General features: G+C 47.2%; 1 protein-coding gene across 1 annotated transcript in view; it reads left to right on the top strand.

The window, feature by feature from the left end:
• Positions 1-6: 6 nt before the first annotated feature.
• SLC2A13 (solute carrier family 2 member 13) overlaps positions 7-6,036 on the top strand; it is a 395,165-nt gene continuing 389,135 nt past the window's right edge. Inside the window, exon 1 of the mRNA XM_019509388.1 lies at positions 7-39. The gene's annotated coding sequence lies outside the window, so the exon portion shown is untranslated. The remainder of the gene's footprint in view (positions 40-6,036) is intronic.

Raw genomic sequence — 6,036 nt, 5'->3', positions numbered from 1 at the left:
CGCTGCTGGGCGGCCGCGTCGTCGTGGGGCTCGGCATCGGTGAGTGCGCCCGCCCGCCGGGGGCTCGGCATCGCCTGTGAGCCCCCTTTTCCTCCTCCTGTCCCCGGGCACCTGTGGCTGTAGGGTCAGCCCCTTGCTTCCCCCCACCCCTTCCCCCCTGCTCGGGTCGCCCCTGGGTTTCTTGTGAGCCTCCTGGGATCCCCTGTGTAGTAGCTGTGAGCCCCCCACTCCTCCTTTTCTGGGCACTTGTGGCTGTAGGGTGAGCCCCTCACTCCCTTCCCCCTCCCCTCTTGCTGGGGTCACTCCTGGGTTTGCTGTGAGCCTCTCAATCCCTGTTTTGGGATCCCCTGTGGATTAGCTGTGAGCCCTCTGCTCCCTCTTCTCTCCCTGGGGCATCTGTGTATGTAATGATGAGCCACCTCCTCCCTCTTCCTGACTGCCCCTGCATTAGCTGTGAGCCCCCGTGCTCCCTCTCCTGTTGCAGGAATCACCCCTGGGTGTGCTGTGAGCCTCCCACTCCCTGTCCCTGGATCCTCTGTGGATTAGCTGTGAGTCCCCTGCTTCTTCTCCTTTCCTGGGGCGCTTGTGGCTGTAGCGGGGAACCACCTCCTCCCCCCACGATTGCCCCTACATTAGCTGTGAGCCCCCTGCTCCCTCCCCCCTATCTGGGATCACCCTGGATTTGCTGTGAGCCTCCCAGTCCCTGTCTTGGGATCCCCTGTGTATCTGCTGCGAGTCCTCTTCTCCTAATCCCCTTTCTGGGATCCCCTGTGGATTAGCTGCGAGTCCCCTGCTCCCTCTCTTTCTTTTCCAGGGCACCTCTGATTATAGATATGAGCCCTCTGCTTCCCCCCCACAATCTGGGATGACCCCAGGACTTGCTGCGAGTCTCCCAGTCCCTGTCCTGGGATCCTCTGTGGATTTGCTGCAAGTCCTAGTCTCCCAAACCCTTTCCTAGGATCACCTCTTTGCTGTGAGTTCCCCTTCCCCCCCTCAGCCCCCCACCAGTTCCCAGGACCCTGTGGATTAGCTGAGAGTCTCTTGCTCCCTCCCCACTTCCAATCATCACCCCTGGATTAGCTCTGAGGCCACGCTCTTGCCCCAGGGTTGCCCACGGCTTTGGTCTGAGCTCCTGCTCCCAACTGCCTTCCCAGAATCCCCTCTAGATTAGCTCTGAGTTTTCCCTTCCACCCTCTCCTTCTCCCCTCTTGCTGAGAATTGCCCATGGTGTTGCTGTGAGTGCCCCCACTGCATTTCTTTAAACCTCCAGATCTTGCTTGAGGCTCTGGGAGAAACATTTGGGTGCCACCACTTTGCATAGGCATGTGCCTGTGCTGTTCCAGCCAGGATCGGGGCTGCAGTGTTCCAGCTGTGGTGATAGTGGGTGCCCTCTCTTGTTTGGGGAAGCTTTCTTGAAGCCCAGCTGGGGCTGTTGCTTCCCCAGGAAATGGCCTCCACAGTTCACTCAATAAAAGATAGGATCAGACTAATGTTGCCTCTCCATAAATCTCTGGTCATGGGGTCAGGATGAGATCTTGGGAGTGGAGGTGAGTGGAGATGACTTATTGGGAAAACTCTGCTTCCCAGTAAGTAACGACTAGCTAGGGTGTAGGATTGTGCATCCATGCAAAGCTGCTGAACTTGCTTTCTGAAATAGGAAGATATGGCTGCCCAGAACACGAAGAAATAGAAGCCTGGACCAGCCACATCCCTTTTTAGAGAGCAACTTTCAAGTAAATGTTAAAAATCAGCTGTCATTGCTGCTTAAAACTCAAGGCTTGAAACTCTAAGACACCTACCAGCAAAAGGCAGATCCAAGAGATGAAAGATACTTGTGTAGGAGGGAGCTCAATTGGAAAAGTGCAGCTGAGAAATGGGAGAGTTCTGTCTTGGGGATTGCTTTCATTTAGGCTTCCATTCATGCAGAATTAAATCTTTCCAAACTGCTTAAAAGCAAGGAGTATGCTGATCACTCTTGTTTCTTCAGTGCCATCTGACTGCTGTAAGGCACTGGGGGAGAAGATGGACTTAGCTCTTCCCTTAACTGGCTACAGCTTTTTTATGTCTTCCTCCACTGACTATTCCCCTAGGCAAAGTTAGAACTGGTGGGAGTACTGGAAAGTAGAGAGAAAGTGTGTGTGTGGTGTATATTCTCTTCACCCAGGATTTTTATTTATTTAAGTAGACTCTTAAAATGTGAAGGCATCTAATTGCAAAAAGGCCCTTCTCTGCTCTGTCTCACTTGGAAGGAATGCTTGTGAAAATAAATTAACCATCTAGTAGCTCTTCAGTCCAGTTAGACCAAACTTATTTTGGAAGCCTGAGAGTTGGGCTTCAGGTTTTGTTGGAGGCATTTGGTGGAGTTGTATGTGAGTGTCTCTCTCTGTCAGTTTGATTGGGTAGCTCTGTTGATATGCATATATTTCTATAGGCTGCATGTTAGGGCTGTGTGAAGCTTTGGTCCCTGATTCGATTCAGCTCGATTTGGTGGCTGAATCTCTGAATCCAAACTGAATCGGAGGACACTTTAATCTCTGAATCGATTTGGAGATACAGACACAGCTTTAAATGTTTTTTCTATTTACCTCTAGGTAGCAGGAGCTTGCGAATGCTGTGGTGCTGGGGCTCATGGAGCGTCCCACAGAAGTGCAGGGGGCTCCCAAGTGTGGTTGACAGGAGACCTGGAAGTGGACCAGAAGCACTTCTGGTCTGCTTCCAGGTCCTTCAGGGAGCGTGCTGGGGGTCCCCCCTGAACCTCCCCAGCTTGGCGACTGATGCCTCCTGGGTCTGGGGGGGCACCTGGTGTCCCCTGCGGTCGATCACTGAGCCAGGCAGGTGTAGGGGGACCCCCAGCGTGCTCCCTTGTGGACCCAGAAGTGGACTGGAAGTACTTCCAGTCCACTTCTGGGTTTGCTACCAAGCATGTGGAGGGGCCCCCCACACTCCTGTGGGACACTCCATGCGCCCCAGCATTCCAGTGTACACAGGCTGTGCTGGTACCTCAAGGTATGTAGAAAAAACATTTAAAGCTGTGTCTGTGTCCAAATTGCTGATTCTCTGAATCAGCATTGAATCTTCATTTTCGGATTTGGCCGAATCTAATCGGGGACAGTGCTCCAAAGCAATGAATTGATTCGCTGTCCCTGATTTGGGCTGAATCTGAATTGAATAGGGCCCAATTTGCATGCCCCTACTGCATATACAATTCTATTTGGCTTATGCGTGTTTGCTGGAAGGACTTGGTGATCAGTTCCATGCCCCTTATTAGTGGGGGGATCCTCTACATGCCATACAGTTCCTAAGTATCCTGAGTAGTTTATCTTCACTCTTCACCCTTATGCACTTGAAATTCAATTACGGTCTGTTTTTAGCCAGCAAGATTGGGCAGGATCTTTGCAGTCCTTTTGTGCATCATTTCTTTTTTTTTGCCTGGGGTGTTGGTGCAAAGTCCTTTCTTCTCTCCGTTTAAGTTGTTGTTCCTCTTACTCCAGGTAGTGAATCTGAGAATCAAGCTGGGCTTTTCTATATGGCAACAGTGCTCATTTCAAAACCTGTTGTTTTAGAGTTTTCCCTGGCTCTTTTACAAATGTACTTGCTGCAAAGCAATTTATATGGTTAAGCAAAAATATTAATGAGTCATAATTAAGAGATTAGAAATAAAATTATCTCCTTCATATTTGTTTTGCACGATACTTCTAGTCAATATTTTGGTATGCGATAACCTTCTGTCAGGGCATACACTGTTTTCATAGCTGAAAGCTTTTTGTGGCACAGATTGTAGTACTGATACCCAGAAGCAGTGGCTTGGGGTTGAAGCTTTCTAATGCTGATCAGTCCATGTTTGATTACCTACACAGTTCCATATTGACTTACAGTATTGAATAACTAGAGTCCATAAAATGTTGATGACCCTGTATGTTATGTCAAGTTCTATAACAAAAATGCATCATGACTATAAATGCTTGCTTCTGTTCTGATGGTGATAGGTGCTTACACTTAGCTGAAGATGACAGATGTTCAAAATAAAGCTAACTTGCATTACTTGCCTTTTGCATTTGAAAAGTGTAACCTTGTTTTCTACCTTGGGTCCCAACCTGTAAATGTGGCAAACTCTTATTGACTTAATTCGCTTAAAAGGAATGATTTTTTCCCCCCTTTTCTTTAAGGTCTGCAGGTCTGACTCTGAGCTCCCGTAAATGAGTCATGCTGTTGTCGTATTAGATTTATGCCCTATTATCAAATGAAATATGGCATAGGACTTAAAATATAGGTTTGGAAATAGGGAGTTGTATTTGTGGCAGAGCTGCACACCTATGATGCGACTAAGTGACATTCTCCATGCTTCCTGTTCTTTGTAAAATGGAGATCTACTTTACAAGGACTCCAGAAAATTAAAGGGGTGGAAAAGATGCTGATAACTTGGGATGGAGGGGCACTATATAAATACTGCATTGTTGACTTCTTTTCGAAATGTAGCGGTGTTTTTTTTTTTTAAATGCCCAGTAATGCTTCATTGCTTTTGTTTGGAAAATTAACTGTTAACAACCTGCAAACAAAGCAGCTATTAGAATATTAATCATGTGACTTCTGTACAGATTTCTGTACAAAACTAATTTTCTTTCTCAGGCTTGTTGGACAAATTGACCTCTTGTTGGTTTAGATCAAGTGTTAAATCCTCCACCAGAGGGAGCTTGTATAATCTCAGGAAGGCAGCAGAAATTTGGGGAGACTAGATCAAAAATTCTGTTTTACATCTCTTTTTCCATCTTTCAGCCAAACTGGAGCCTGTCCACAAAGGGTAAAAAAAGGAACAAGAACTCTTGTCACATGCTCTTGCATAAGGGGACAGACATGCTTACTGAAATTACTTTATTTACATTAGGATACAATAGCTGCTAAAACTGAAAGTGTAAAATTTGAATTGAATCACATGGCAAGAGTGTTCTTGTATGACAGCCCATGTAGCCTTAAGTTACTGCTTTCCATGAAGCCTTTTTGCTTCTACTCCTATACTGTTACATGCACAAGCTTGTACCTGGGTTTCAGAAGCATGCATCAGTAGGCATCTAGTAAAATGAGTTGCTGTGCTTATATATAATACTGTGGTTGTCTTCCTAAAATAAATCCAGTGATACTCTTGACTTCACTCAGTCATAGCTGCAGTAGTGAAAGTTCTGTGTTCCCTGCCTCAGTATAATATAACAACTATCTTTTTTTCATGCTGGTATGGCTTAAGTTCCTTTTAGCAGAGTCAGGTAGTTTATCTATGTTAGTCTGAAGTCAGGCAGAAAGTAGGGTAGAGGTGCACCTTATAGACTAACTAAATCAGAGAATTATAGCATGAGCTTTTGTGCACTTGAACTTACTTTCACAGATATTGTGAAAGGACATTGCCAACACTAGCTTCCCACCCTTCTCTCCCCTTCCTCCCCATCTTTTTGTATTAAAATCAGTCACTCCATTTATACATTGCTCTGTCAGAGGCAAAGAAGCAATAAACTTATAGGGACAAAGGGTCACAAAAGCTGATGCAGGTAATGGGAAAGGACCACTGGAATTTGTGCCAGAAGTATGCTGCACAGCAACTCCTTTAATATTGCAGCATCCCCTGTGCATGCTCCCACCACTGGCTGGCAAAAGGGCCCCAGTGACCTTGCTGTCTGCCTCTGATGGCCAGGAGGTGACAACCACAGTTTTAAATATTCTGTGGTTGCGGTTCCTCCCCCCCTCCCCCCAGTACGGTTAGCAGTGGGCCACTGGGACCATGCCACTAATTGGCAGGGGAGGCAAACTGCAGCATATTTAACACCCTGGCTTTTGTCTCCCCACCGATCAGAGGTGAGAAGCAGGGCCCCTTCACCAATCAGTGGCAGGGGAAAGGAGGGGAAACTGCAAGATTTTAAAGGAGCCACTGCACAGTGCATTTGCAGTGTGAATTCCAGTGGCCTCTAATAATAGGATAGTCCCCGTTTAGACTTGATGCAGTCCAGTTTGTGGGTGACTTCTTTTTCTGTGATTTCCCCCCCCCCCCCCCCC

The sequence above is a fragment of the Gavialis gangeticus genome, unplaced genomic scaffold, assembly GCF_001723915.1.
Source record: "Gavialis gangeticus isolate Ggan-Ray unplaced genomic scaffold, GavGan_comp1, whole genome shotgun sequence".
NCBI lineage: Eukaryota > Metazoa > Chordata > Crocodylia > Gavialidae > Gavialis > Gavialis gangeticus.
Note: the sequence above shows the minus strand (reverse complement) of the source record. Positions and strands in the feature narration are given on the sequence as shown.